Raw genomic sequence first — 14,490 nt, forward strand, 5'->3', positions numbered from 1 at the left:
ACGTTTCTGTGATTGCTATGTTTGTTTTACTAATTTGTCTGAATTAATCCTAATACTGTTTTTGTAAAGAGTAGCCTATATCCTCCGATAGCCTCATAAAATAAACAAAAATTGCTAATTTATGAATAACTTAAAATCAAAACTTATGGTTCATGTATTTAGATTAGCTGTGAGACGATGGTAATTTTAATTTGTACAATCCTTACATGAAGTCATTCGTATAATCATCTGTTTTGCTCTCGGTTCTGACTGTATCGTTGTAATGTCTCTATACTGCTCAGTTGTTCTGCGCTGAAGCTGATTTGGAGCGCTGAAGCCACGATCCTGCTAAGGTGCGAGGGACTGGAGATGATTTAAATAATTACCCCGGACAAAGTATGAATCGGAGAGGCCAGATTCACTAAAAGCCCTTTATCAGGGACTTCGGATTTCCACTCCTGCTGGCAACGGCTGTGCAGTCGTTATATTGGGGGTGGTGGGGGGGATGCACTATCACGAAACTAAAAAAAAAATCATTTTTAGGCCCCTTTGACACTTCAGTAAGTAGTATATAAACGAATATTTAGCAAGGGTGAATTTAAACAAAAACGTCAGTGTGTTATTCGCGTATTTTATTCGGTTTTGAAATATTTGTAATTTATTTAAAATATACTGAGATTTTCTTTTTACGCCGAAGGTGCTTACAATAACTGCATTTAACGTCCATCAAAGATGAAATGTAGACTGGTAACGTAAGGACTCGAGTGTAAGCGCACTCGAATTTATACTTGTTGATGAAATTATGAAATGTTTATAATCACAATGTGCATGTTTATTAAGACGAATAAAACGAACTCCGACATTGCAAGTCAACTTCGCTTTGCACTTCGCGGTTTATGGAAACGTCTCGTTATGCTGCCGGATTATTGACCTTTGCTTCTTTGATTATCTCCCCTCCAAATTTGTTTGACTTTGATAGAGGCACAACCGTGTCGTTGGATCTCAGACGGTAATAGGTGTACCTGTAATGTGTGCAAAGGCTGACATTTACAGTGTCTTCACATGGTAAGGGGTGAGAAACTACTACTGTAATTTACCGTGACGGCTACTACAAACCTATTACTAAACCAGTGAAGCAATTAATTGATTTATACAACTGTTGTATGTTGCACTATATATTCTGGGGCACCATATGAAAGCAAGTCCCTAGTAATTCCTCAGATGAACGTTTCTCAAAATCTACTGTGTTTAACACTCTCCATCGTTAATGTTAACCGGTGCAGGTCGGTGCTGGTGTTTAACTCCTGAAGAGGCGCTGCGCTTGCGGTGTCTGTGATATCTGAGGCTGCCCTTGTGCCAGCCGCTGCATATGTGTTGCGTATCAGATTACGCGTTTAATTTAGTGCGCCACAATCAAACACCAGGGTCAGCTCCCTCGTAGTGTAACCTTTTCTTTCTCTTGTTTCATTAACTGCAGAATTATGTTTACAGCGTAGTCATACGTAAAGACAAAAGTTAGGGTCGTTTATTTGTATTACTTTTTCTCTGCCGCATGTGTTGTATTGAAATGTAGATTTCCAAGCACCCGGCATGCAATCTGTGTCAAGGCCTTTGCTTGAATTTGGCCTTTCAACAATGAGCTTCTTGTCAGCGTTTTTAGATCGATGAAAAATCCCTGTCACATGCAGAAATGAAATATAACCTTGAAGATTGTCTAGCGGACCCTGTGGTAGGTAATTTGTACTTTATGGATATAGCTACCATAATTTGGAGTCCCCAACAACAATTTATTGCCGATACTTTAATGTTGGTAGAAGTTACGGAAAATCCGTTAGCAAATACAGATGTTGCGGTCTGTGAGTCCGGACGCTCGGTGGCCTCTTTATAAAGTGTATAATGCCCAATCAGTTTTGATTTTATTGATAAATTACTTTCCGGCTCAGGAAACAGTTCACTGTTTCTACAGTCGGTGTGTGGGGTTCGTAAGTCTTTGCCTAAATTCTATTTTGTTCGAAATACTTAATTTACGTCGAATACTCCATGATATACTCCTGCTTCCTTAAGTTTTGTTAAAATGTATATGTGTTTCCATTGCTGTCAACAGTTACAATTTCACGTCGTCTGATTGGGTCACGGTTTTTGACTGCCTTGTAAGTTAAATTTGATATTTTACGCAGCTGTTGTTACTCGATATTAACCCCAGAGATAATGGTGGAGGATACAGCGTCGGCTGAACATGTTATTCACGAATGAGCAACAGCTGTCGAATACAATTTTTGTCTATGCCCCCGTGTACCCGGAAAGATCAATAGGGGACGTCTGGAGCGCGCAGAGAGACGCGGCGAGTCGCATTGGTGTGACAGGTACAAGCCTTGTGTGTCGCTTTGTGTCGCTAAGGGAGAAGGAGCGGTTCCAGATCAACAGGTACTACAGGAGAAAGACAGGCTGACTGTTGTCTGCAGTATATACATATATATTTACATATAATATGCACGAACTGGGGAATGATCCACATGTAAAAAGATGAAGAATGAACGGGGTATCTTTGAAACCGAACTTCTAATAGGTTCATGCATGTTGAAATATACTAATTGGTTTTGGTATATTTGATTATCAACATTTTATACAAACTTTATTGTTTATGTATTATTCATAACTGATTGTTTAAAGTTTTGTTTTTCTACTCAAAATTAAGATTTTCGCGGGACAAGTGTTTTCAGTATACTTAATAGAAATGGTTACTTTTGAATTAATTGTGTGTATTTTTATGTAGGCTATATTTGATGAATTGGGTTTTTAGCTTATTACGTTTTGCATTCAACCACAGTGATAAGTACATTTTTTTTAAAAAGAGCGTAAGAACGTAAAACGTAAGAATTAGCAGTTCTGTTATCTTTACTGTCAGAAGGTATGATTTCCTATATAGGTCCTATTTTATTTCAGAAATTACCTACTAATCTCTGGTAAACGAATACGCCACCTGAGAAGTGAGAAACTGGCGGAATTAAGAAATTTGTTTGTTTTTTGATCAAAGTGTAAAAAATCCAGAATTTTGTAAAGTGGGGAGTGCTTTGTCCGAGTTTTTGAAAAGTGCCTGGATGAAACTAATAAAAGTTAATCTTAAAGAATTGGTCCTGAGATAGTGAAAAAACGAAAGTTTTGTTGCTTTTATTTACGTGTTTTAAAGATAAGGACGTGTCTTCTAATTAATATGGTTCAATGATACTCAATTCGTTTTCTGTTGTTTTTATTTAAATACATTGTTGTCAATGTTTTGGGAACGTTTTTTCCGCTTAAGATATGACTGTATTCAAGTTTACACTGCTTCATTGACACATATTAGACATATACTGCGTAATATATTTATAAAACCAGGACGCCAAAACGTTTAAATGGCTTTTAAAGAGTCTGTGGGTAAAAGAACTTCTGTGGGTGTTCATTTTACCGATTTTATTACCATGTTTACATACCTGTCACAGGCCTACTGAAATAAAACCGCGTAGACGAAAAACAGGTGTCTGAATTTTAGCTTGGAGGGTATTTCCTTCTTAGTTTCTTATTACGTACCAAAAGTAACATAATTTGCGCCCCGCTAACTTACATCTTTATTACGGAATGCTTTAATAAAGTATTATTTTGTTACTGGCAATGGGCAAGTAATTCTCCTGGGATGGATTTAAGTTTACGTACAAATTGCTGTGAAGTTACGGGCAGATCTAAGTAAACTTCGCAAGCCAATAATTTACATTCTTGATTCAACATTTAATACCTTGTCAACTTTTCTTGGTGAAGCCGGGAGCGTCTCTCTCGCAGCTCCTATCATAATATGTTAAAGGCAGACTTTACTTCAGCAAATCAAACAGCGTTGAACGTCAACAGAATGGTTTTGTCAGTTCCTAAAGTCTGTCACGTTCATGACAGCGTTGTTAATCTTCTGCAATTTGACGCTTTGATGCTTCACTTTATAAATCATAACTTTAAAAGCGCAGGTTGACACCTAAAGATTTAAAATTGTGTATTAGAAAAGTTATTTTTCTTTATAAGAAGGGGGAGACGGTGGGTTGGGCGAGGACCGAGAACGAAAAAAAAAGCATTAACGTGTTTTGTTTAGGAACAATAAGGGTCTCGGATGTTTCTCCAAATAATCCGTAAAATAAGCTCATACATATTTTAGCAATGCGGATGCTAAATGAATACGAGACACTTCAGCAGATGTCAAAAACGTCTCGAAAATGTTTATGTGTGAATAAACGAGCGGTTCGTGAATCGCATTATCTGATTGTGAAATGAAAAATTCATGAAGGGCAGCTGTTTGCAGCAGCCTCCCTCCAGTGTTCCAGTGGCCAGCGATGCTAATTTGAACCCCGACTTTAATGAAACCTACATGGTTTCCACTTGTGTCCACTTTCATTATTGCTCATTTATTACCTCTAATGCGTCAAGCCGTCTTTAGCCGCCGATGGAAAAACCCACTTAAACTTCGACGAAGAAGTCACGTTTTAAATATGCGTACGTGGGGATGCATAAAGTCATACTGTCGATCTCTTTAGTATTTGTTCGTTTCCGCGACGTGTTTCGTAAATTGAAAATATCTGCTTTATTTGACCTGCTAACAGCAAAATATGTTCAGGAAAAAGATGTTTTAAATGCTTTGAAGTTCCACATACCCTACAATTTACCTTCCAATATATGACCCACGCGTTTTTTTCCTATTATCATTATATTTGTAAAATAGGCTGGGGTCTGAAAAAAAAGATTCACCTTTTGACTGAACTCTTTTAAAGAGACAATGTTCCAGACTGAATGTCAGAGTCCTTCTGTGCGCGCGGTCCCTTCTGGAGGGTCTTTGAATGGTCTGCCTCTCTTTTTTTTGGATCCAACGTCTCTTCTGACCTGATCCTCTCCGCATTGTGTCGAATTGCATATCTGGGCTAAATGTCGTGTGGAGGTAATGGGAAGTTATTAGGAGGCAGTCAGAGAGGGTGCCGAAAGGTTCCCCGGTTCACGGTGCGGTCAGACAGACCGTTGATATCTTTTGTTTGCTTTCTCCAGAAAATCTCCTTCCTTCCTAAAAGGGGATGTGTCCTGGATGTCATGGTAGCCTTCACCCTGCTTGCCACCAGCTTTGTCCCTGTTTGTTTTTGTAAGTTTATTAAATCTTCCCAAAGCGGAATACAAATAACATTGTTACGTCACTGACTTTTGGTTTTGTTCCATTCGTGCGTGCTGCTCCCGGGACGCAGCCGCCCCCCAGCCGACACAATTCCTTTGTGTTTAACTTCCAAATGTTGCTTTTCTATTTTTATCTGCGGTCACCCAAGATTTCAGTAGTTCAGGGCATTTTTCGTGACTTGCTTTTATTATTATTCTCGGCGTTGTCAGTTATCTACCTCGAAATTCGAAAGCTTAGTCGCGGACATGTTTTTGTTTTGAGTTAATGAAAATGTGTGACACTGTGTTTAACGCCTGAAAGTATAATCGATTTCAGAGTTTGTGTTAAAGCAGCCGTTACAAGAATCTAGACTTCTGAAAGACCAAAACACTGACACGCATGCATAACCATAAACTTTCCAAGCAGTTACAAAGCAATAAAACTTTACTCTCCCACAAGGCAAAGACTTATTCACCAGCGTTAAAATCTGATTATTGGACGTTTGGTTATTCTGGTCTGCCATGTACTAATAAGTTTGACATTAATAAATACCGCAGATTATGCCGTTCTCTGAAATTCACCGTAAGTTTCCCCAAGTTGTGCATTTGTTACATTTAATGTAAGCATTTAATGTAAGACTTTTCCTTTGCACAATATTTTGTCTGAAGGAGCAGTTTGGATTCACGTAAACGTCTGTCCCTTCCCTATGGTATGACGGCCATTCTTCATTCCTAAGCTCCATCTCTGTCACGCTTTACAGGACTTCGGAATCCGCTCCTTTAATGCGCCTCTTCCCTGCGCACATCTATGGGCCTTTTGCAGCAAGTAGTTTTTTGGCCCCGGAGTGGCAGGACTGACAGGAGCCTCCAGGTGTGGCTTTCAGCAGAGCTGCCCCCCCCCCCCCACCCACCCCAGCGGACGTGAACATCACCAACTGCAGTGGAATCGCAGGCCTTTGCTGCATATCAGGACAAATCTATTGTGTTCGGGGGGGGGGGGGGGGGGGGGGCTCCATGTTAGAGTCAACTTCAGCTCCTCTGCACCTGAAAGCCCTTCCTGTCTGCCGTCCCTCTAGCTGATTCCCTGCTTTGGTCTTTGTCGGAGCTGATATATTTCATACACTTTGTACAAGACCCGTGTCCTCATAGGGTTCTCCCAGCATACTCTGGTTCTCCCCCGCAGTACAAAAACAGGCTGAGGTTAATTGTAGTTTCCAAATTGCCTAAAAGACGTGTGTGTGGTGTGTGACTTGTGTATGAGTATGCGCTGCATCGAGCCCAGGAGCTCTGGAACCCCCTGCAACCTTAAATAGGACAAGGAGTTATAGAAAATGGATGGGATCACAAAGAATCGCTTAGTGTGAGATCTGCATTATTTTAGCTGTGCGATATGTTATGTACGTCCAGGGATCATCCTGAACCGTATGTCTGCAGCACAGTCACGGCGATAATGGGATGACAACGTCCTCTTCCAGGGCTCAGGTCCAACTTCGCTATGGTGAGTGATCCATCTGGCTGGGTATCATCCCTATTAGCCTAATTACATCTGTTTAGCTGTGGAAATTCATAAACAAATAAGCACGGCCACGGGCCAGTTCCCCCCCCCCGGCCCCGGAGAGCATGGTTTGGCCCAGGTGTTGGGACAGGGCAGTAGTGTTTTCTCACAGACTGTTTGCAATAGTGAGTGTATCTGCATGCTTTATAACAAGTGCATGGTTCATTAGACAAATCACAGAAGGGCCGGTGTAAACTCCGGCTCTATAGGTTTCTTCCTTTGCTGAATGTCTCTTTAGTGTAAAACACAGAACGTTTTTCCACATCTCTGTGCTTCCCAAATACCCCATTGTAATGTGTGTGTAAACTTTGTCATTTACGGCACACAACATTATCTTTGTGGCAACCGGGGGTGGAGTCGTATTTAAGAACCGTTGCATGGGAGTTGACAGGATTCAGCGGTTGGGTTTGTCACACGCAATGCCGTTTGGCACTCAAGACACCGACCAGGAACTTGAGAGAGAACCTGAGACTCATCCGTGGGTCTGAAGATTAATGGACCTGATGGACGATGCCCGTCGCGAGTGCCCTGGGACGCCGGTGATAATCCGGAGGCTCGAGTCTCACCAGTCACCCAAAGAAGAATGGAGGCGTTCAAAGTCATCGCGTTTGACGTCACGCTGGATTGTTTTGTCATGTTTTTGCCTTTTACCCCCCCCCCCCCCCCCCTTTCCCACTCCGCTAACCAAAACCCACCCCCCCGCAGTGCGAAAGGGTCACCCGCTGAACATGGCAGACACAATCGGCTTGTTTCTGTCTTTCTGAATAGCATACCAGAATGCATCGCTTGTGGGAAGGAAAGAAAACTATTTCACTGAACAGTCTGTTGCTGTTACACAACGCGGCTGGACAAAGACGACGATTTCAGATCAATTGTTTCCCTGACAATAAACCGTTCTGTTGACAGTCATCTCTTGAAAAGTCAGCTGAAGTGAGCATATAGGGTTTCCCAGACCACGGTGTGATTTGATGACTCGTCAAGCATTTTCCTGCGAAAAATAATTAACACTATGATGGACGGCTTGCAACTGGAACTTGATCTGCAAGTTTCTGTCCCACAAGTAGGGCACAAAGCAAATGTAGTAGCTCATAATCCTGTATCTGGTACAAATAATCCTAAATGAAATATAAATTCCGTAAAAGGATTAGTCAAGTGTTATAGAGGAACCAGCTATGAACACCAAAGGTAATTTGTAACCTTAGCAACTCCGAGAAATGGGGATTATCACGGCGATGTCGGTTGTCCTCACAAGCTCTGCTAAAATGCTTGAGCGGGGTTGCCCAGGATTGTGCCTGACCAAAAATAAAATTACTCTCAGTGACCTATCCCCATCTGTATCCATAAAACCAGCATTCTTTTCCGATCCCATTGGTGGTTGGGTACCTTGTGTATTCTGAGAGCAAAATTCATGTTTGCTTCCACGCAGGTCCTCACTTCCTAGCACCTATTGTTTTTGGGTGTTTGCTGTTGGCAAGAGAGAAAAGCCCACAGTCTTTCCTGCAGTCATGGTTTTGTAGCTAAATTCAAATTACAGATCCCATCCTGTGGAAAGCACGTGTTTGAAGGAGAAGGAGAATCCGCAGGCACATGTACGTTCTGCAGGGTGTCAGAGTATGTTCTGGGGAAAGGGGGGGGGTGTAAGATTAGCATGGTTGGTGTGAACAAAACAAGGGGAAAGCTCAAAGATAATTGGCTCATGAGAGTGACTTCCAGCTTTGGGGACAGTGGTACACACAGTACACAATTCTCTGTCGCTAAGTTCAAAGGACAAGTCTGATCTGACAAACTGATATGGGGGGGGGTCACATACCCAGGTAAGCCCTTTTACTCACTCCGTGTTCCTGAGTCTGCATGGACTGTAAGAAGGGTGGGAGGGGTCCTATTAAACTAATACTCGCTTCTGAAATAATCACTGGGTATATATAATAATCTTTTATATGTTTTTTTTTTTTGGGTGGGGGGGTGACAACAGTGCTTTCGTGTGTATGTGCAGAGTTGTGGAATTACGGTAGAGGATGAATACATGCCGGCTTACAGCCGGATCGGGCCGAACTGGGATTTTCCGGCAGGCTGACTCCCTGAACGATGCCTTACATTATTATTATTGCGACACGCTGCTTAATGGGCTAATACTGTTTGCGTTTTAGATTTACACAGCAGAGAGAGGCGTGCTCAGAAGTTTGTTTAATACTGATAATGGCTCCACAATTAGGGAAACACAAGAATCATCGGCAAGTTCAATGAATGCACAAGTGCCAGTGTTCTGTCCCCCCCCCCCCCCACCAAACTACCATGAATGCCCCCCCCACACACCCTGATCAGGTTGTTTTTGTAGGTTGAAATAGCTTCATCCATCAAGTTTAGCCACTTTCTGACTGAAGAGGCTCATATAGCTTATTGCTTATTCATGTGGAAATGACTAAACCCAACCCCTCCCTCTCTCTCTCTCTCTTTCTCTCTCTCTCTCCCTCCCTCTATCTTTCTCTCCCTCCATCTCTCACTCTCTCTGCTCAGTTCTGTCCTTCCTGCTCTTCCTATTTTTATTTCTCTTTGTAAGTTTGGGAGGCTATTAAAGCGACAGAAAATGGCTTCTCTAGTGACATTTGCTGACATTAAAGAAAGTGCATTTATCAGTGTAGTACAGTTCACCTCGGTGAATGAAATCCATTTGTGTTGGTGGGCGCCTGGTGGCCCCTCTCTCTAAATTGATGCCCAGCGAATGGGAAATGGTGAGGTGGCGCACTGCACCGCCGCTGCTCTGAAATGTCACGCCGGAAAAAAATCTTTAATGGGCTAAGTGTAGCCTCTCGGGCCCCGACTTGTCAGGTTACGGGAAATCTCCTCGGCTCCAGTCCCCTGTCCCCCGCCCTCGATTTCCATGCTCTGCGTGACCGCAGCCCACTGCTAATTACTAGTTACACCAATCAGAGTGCTGGTACCATGAAACAGGTAGACTGCTTTTAAGTAAAGAAGATATTCTCTCAGCCATTTCTATCACTACCTTTTCTCATCTGCTTTTTCCCCTTTAAATAAGCCTGTACATTCGGCAGGTTTAATTATTTTTTGACCCCTCTAGGTAAATTCTTATGTTCACTGTTAAACATCAAGATATATAAAGGAAGATTTGCATCTCTTTGGCAGGAACTGTAAAAAAAAAAAAAGTCAAATGTAAACTCAGGGAAAGTGTTTTGCTGAATGTCTAGTCTCCCAAAACCCAAGTGATAAAGACATGGCGTGTCCAACCAAACTCCTTCCCTAGGTTCACCTCACTGAAAGAGGATTGTTTTTTTAAAAAAAATAAATAAAAAATTCGGCACTTGCACACAGAGACCGGCACAGCCAGAGTGTCTGATTTTCGCTGTGTGAGTCCTGCACACAAGGGGCATTCACAATTGCTCCAAATGTTACTGGATTGTTCACCCTTGTCCTTGCAACATTTTTAATGTCCAATCTTACCATAAAATATCATTAGAATCTCTCCCACATATTCCCTTCTATGACCCCCCCCCCTTAGTTCATTCTTTCTTCAATGAATGTTAACAAATGACCCCCTACAAAAAAGTTTTCGAAGTTTTTTTTTTTTTTGTAATACATTTTTATCGCAGTGATTACTAATCATTCCTTCCCGTCTAGCACTTTGTCCTTTTTAACATCTCCGATATCTTCACCCTGGGATGCCACAGGGAGGCGATGTCCCAGAGATGACGGGGGGGGGTGTCACGCTTTAGTTGCAGGGTCGCGACTGCGAAGCGGCAGGCCGATTAAGATGCAAATGCGTGGAAAGGGGTGCTGCTCTTTAGGGTGTATTGTACCGCACAATGGACAGGTCATGGCAGGAGAGCTGATGGGCGCCGTTTATGGTGGAGGGGGTTCAGTGGGTGCCGGCTACGCTAAAATAATCTCTCCTTTCAGAAGGAGTTAATAATGTTATTATATGAAGAAAATGTACAGCTGTGGAACAAAGCGGCGGTGTCAGGCCGCGGTGAGCAGAGGGGAAAGGGCAGGGGGCTCTCTCGCTCCAAGCCCGCCAAGGCTTGATGTATTTGTCAAGCTCTGGAGTTTCAGGACGGACTGACCGACCCGAGATGAGGCATCAGGGCATCAGGAGTCACCTGCCTTTTCATGCTCCCGTCATGAACGATCGTGGCTATTGTGTGTGTGTTGGGAGGGTCACGATCCTGCAGTGTTCCAGTCAGGCCGTGGTTCTTCGCGAGGCTCCCAACCCATGCTGATTAACGGGGGGCTCCGGAGTTTAAACACACTTTTTAATTTTTCGTATAAACACTTGATTAAGCAGTCGGCACGCTAATTATGTTTCCATCGCTTGTTTTGTAATTAAGGGAGGACTTGCGCAGAGCTGAGGACTTTCAGGTTGAATGTTGCGGCCGTGCATGAACGTTGGAAGATGGCAGAAGCTCTGTTTGTCAGACAGGAGAGCGACGTCCTCCTGAACTTTCCCTCTTTTGCCACGCTGCGGCTTCTCTTTATGTCTCTCAGTGGTTATCTTCATAGCACTCATTTGGAGAGTAATTTTAAGCTGTTTAGATGCTGAGTTGGTCAACTTTGTCAGACTTTATTATGTTTTCTCGCACCAGGACCCTGATGCCCACCCCCGCCCCCAATTGCTGCCCCTTCACAACCTGATACAGACTCTGTTTTCCTCTGTGTCCCCCCCCTCCCCCCCCCTGCCCCAAACTGCTTTTGTTTTTGTTCCTTTCCTCCAGTTTTTCCAACCAACTCCGCTCCCTTTCCCAAATAAAGTTCCTGTTCCTTCCTCGTCCCGAGTCATTTGTGTCCGTCCGCAGCCCAGTGGTGGAGGGGACTTACCCCTCCACCCCCGGGTCCATCACGGCAAGGCACCCACTGCAGAGACTAATGCCAGCAAATTTTACCAAGTGGCTCTTTTGATTACATTCACAACAATTTTTCAAGACCCCCCTCCCTAAATCTGCAAATTTACTGACCCCCCCCCCCATTGTCCCCTCATGCTGTGAGTTTCCTCCTCTGCCCCCGTTGCCACCCCTCCCAGAGCGAGCCTAATGGGATCCCTTGCTGCCTGGGAGTCCCATCCTCTGTACTGTAGGTAGAATATCCTACCTGTGGACGGAGGTGTGGTTCACACACAAGCTCTGAGCCGGGTGTACTCCAGGCCCTCCTGCTGCCTGCAAGACCCCCTCGTGCCCCTTCATTACATCGCAGCAGATCGTGGGTCCTGTTATGGTCTTTGTCCTCCGCAGTATTTGAGCCAGCATTGTGGCAAACCTGATTACCTTTCCACAGCCATCCCCTGGGCTTATTAAAGATGTCAATGTGATGTTTTTTCCCCATTTTATTTTGACCTCATTTTTTCATCAACCTCGAGTTATTGAGGTGCATCCGAGAGTGTTTGTGGCCACGCGGGGCCTGGCTTTTTTCCGTGAGTCTCTCCAATCTCCCATCAAACTTCCGGACATTATTCCGCTCCCCGCTGCTAGCAGAGATGGGGCTGGACAGCCGAGAGCGGGCGGGGTCCCGCGGGACCCCGCAGGACTCAGCCAGCGACTAGAGGGACTTTCATTAAGTCTCTCATTTCCCGCACGCCACGAGTCCTAAACAGGGTGGGAGGGGACACACACGCGCCCTCCTGCCCCCCCCCCAGTTCCCACACCACGTGATCGACGCTCATTAACTCCCACGGCAGAAGAAATTAAATAGCTAGTAGGACTGCCGTGACAGCATTCAATTCCAGATACCCGGGCCTGTTTGTGCCCGGTGTCCTTGCGAGGGCCCGTGATCCAGCGCAGCTGCCCACCCAAACGCCAGCGTTTCTCATAACGATCGCAGCGCCGCAGCTCGAGATGAACACGGCCCTCCTCGTAAGTTCAAGATGAGAAATTAATTAAGCTCTTCTTGATCAAAAACAGTCATTATTTCATGTCCCTTTCCTCGCTCCGCTTTGAAGCGTATTATCGGTCGATGACACCATTAAGAAGAAAAACTCCATAAAATAAGATAGCTATCAAAATGTCTCTCAGCCTCGCTCAGAGGTCTCTGCTTTCTTGTATTCATTCTAAATAAATTAATTTATTTCATTTAATAAATCCTGCCGATAATATTTTCTCATTATAAGGGACTCTTGTAGTCATTATGAAAAAAAGAACCATGATAATTATTATATTTGCAGACATGAAACAAGGGGGCGGTGGCACGGGGGGATCTGGTCTGTGTCATCGGATGGGAGCCATGTACTTCACCATGCATCTCCACCATGTGCTTCACCATGTATCTGCACCATATACTTCACCACGTGCTTCACCATGCATTTTGGGTTTGGTGGTGTGGCGGTGAATGTGCAAGCGGATGGGCTGGCAGGTAAGCGCTCCTACATGAACTCCTACATGCTAGCGTGCTTCCTGGGCGGGTTAAGTAAGGTATTCTGCCCCCCACTGTCCTTGGATGGTACTGCATCCATTTCCTGTTCACTCACCTTTAAGTAGTCTGGGACAGTGCTGAGATCTCATTGTAATGTATGTCATGAATGACGAGCATATATGTATAAATCTGGAATTATTATTCAACAAACCAATTGGTATGTACTTCCAGCATTTATCAAAGGACAGTAATGTTTGCTCAGAAGGTTTCTAAATGTGCTCATCTGGGGAGGGACTCACTAAGCCTTATCTGGTGGGAGACATCAGCCAGAATCTGTGATTATAAGTGATGAAGACTGATAGTGGTCTGGTAATTAGTGTGGCTCTGACTTCGAATACGTGCCCTTGCGGGTGTGTAAGTTATGTATACATGACAGTTTTATATACACTATATTGCCAAAAGTATTGGGACACCTGCCTTTACACACACATGAACTTTAATGATGTCCCATCCTTAATACACAGGCTTTAATATGGAGCTGGCCCACCCGTTGCAGCTATAACAGCTTCCACTCTTCATGGAAAGTCCCTCACACGCGTCTGCTGAAAGGAGTGGAGATATGGTGCTTTTTAAAAAAATTTACTCCAAGGATGATGAAACGTTGAAGTAGCTCAGGGTAGCTGACTCAGGTAAACTACCTTGTTTCATGACTACCTTAGCCTAGCTTCCTGGAGTGTGTTTATGGGAATTTTTGACCATTCTTCCAGCATTTGTGAGGTCAGGTACTGATGTTGGGCGAGAAGGCCTGGCTCCAAACCCCACACCATAATCCCCCCTGCACCTTTACACTTGGCACAATGCAGTCAGGAAAGTACCGTTCTCCTAGCAACCACCAAACCCAGACTCGTCCATCAGATTGTCATACAGAGAAGCATGATTTGTCACTCGAGAACACGTCTCCACTGCTCTAGGTTCCAGTGCCGGCGTGATTTACACCACTGCATCCGACGCTTTGCTGTTGGTGATGTAAGGCCTGGATGCAGCTGGTTGGCCATGGAAACTCATTCCATGAAGTTCTTGAGCTAATCTGAAGGCCACATGAAGTTTGGAGGACTGTTGACACTGCAGACAGTTGGCGACTTCTGCACTCTGTGCACCTCAGCATGCGTTGTCCCCTCTCTGTGATTTTACATTCCCTACCACTTCATGGCTGAGTTGCTGTTGCTACCAATTGCTTCCACTTTGTTATAATGCCAGTAACAGTTGACATTGGAATGTTTAATAGCGAGGAAATTGCATGAATGGATTTATTGCACAGGTGGCATCCTATCACGGTACCACACTTGAATTCGCTGAGCTCCTGATAGTGACCCATTCTTTCTCAAATGCTTGTAGAAGCGGTTTGCATGTCTAGGTGCTTGATTTTATACACCTGTGACTATGGAAGTGATTGG

General features: G+C 44.0%; 1 long non-coding RNA gene across 1 annotated transcript; it reads left to right on the forward strand.

Annotated features, from left to right (window-relative positions):
* The first annotated feature begins 1,374 nt into the window (after positions 1-1,374).
* On the forward strand, positions 1,375-13,681 carry LOC125726395 (uncharacterized). Its single transcript, XR_007388171.1, has 3 exons — positions 1,375-1,708; positions 12,849-13,036; positions 13,561-13,681. It is a non-coding gene; the product is annotated as an uncharacterized LOC125726395 (long non-coding RNA).
* The last annotated feature ends 809 nt before the right edge of the window (positions 13,682-14,490 follow it).

Source organism: Brienomyrus brachyistius, unplaced genomic scaffold (assembly GCF_023856365.1).
Source record: "Brienomyrus brachyistius isolate T26 unplaced genomic scaffold, BBRACH_0.4 scaffold71, whole genome shotgun sequence".
Classification (NCBI taxonomy): Eukaryota; Metazoa; Chordata; class Actinopteri; order Osteoglossiformes; family Mormyridae; genus Brienomyrus; species Brienomyrus brachyistius.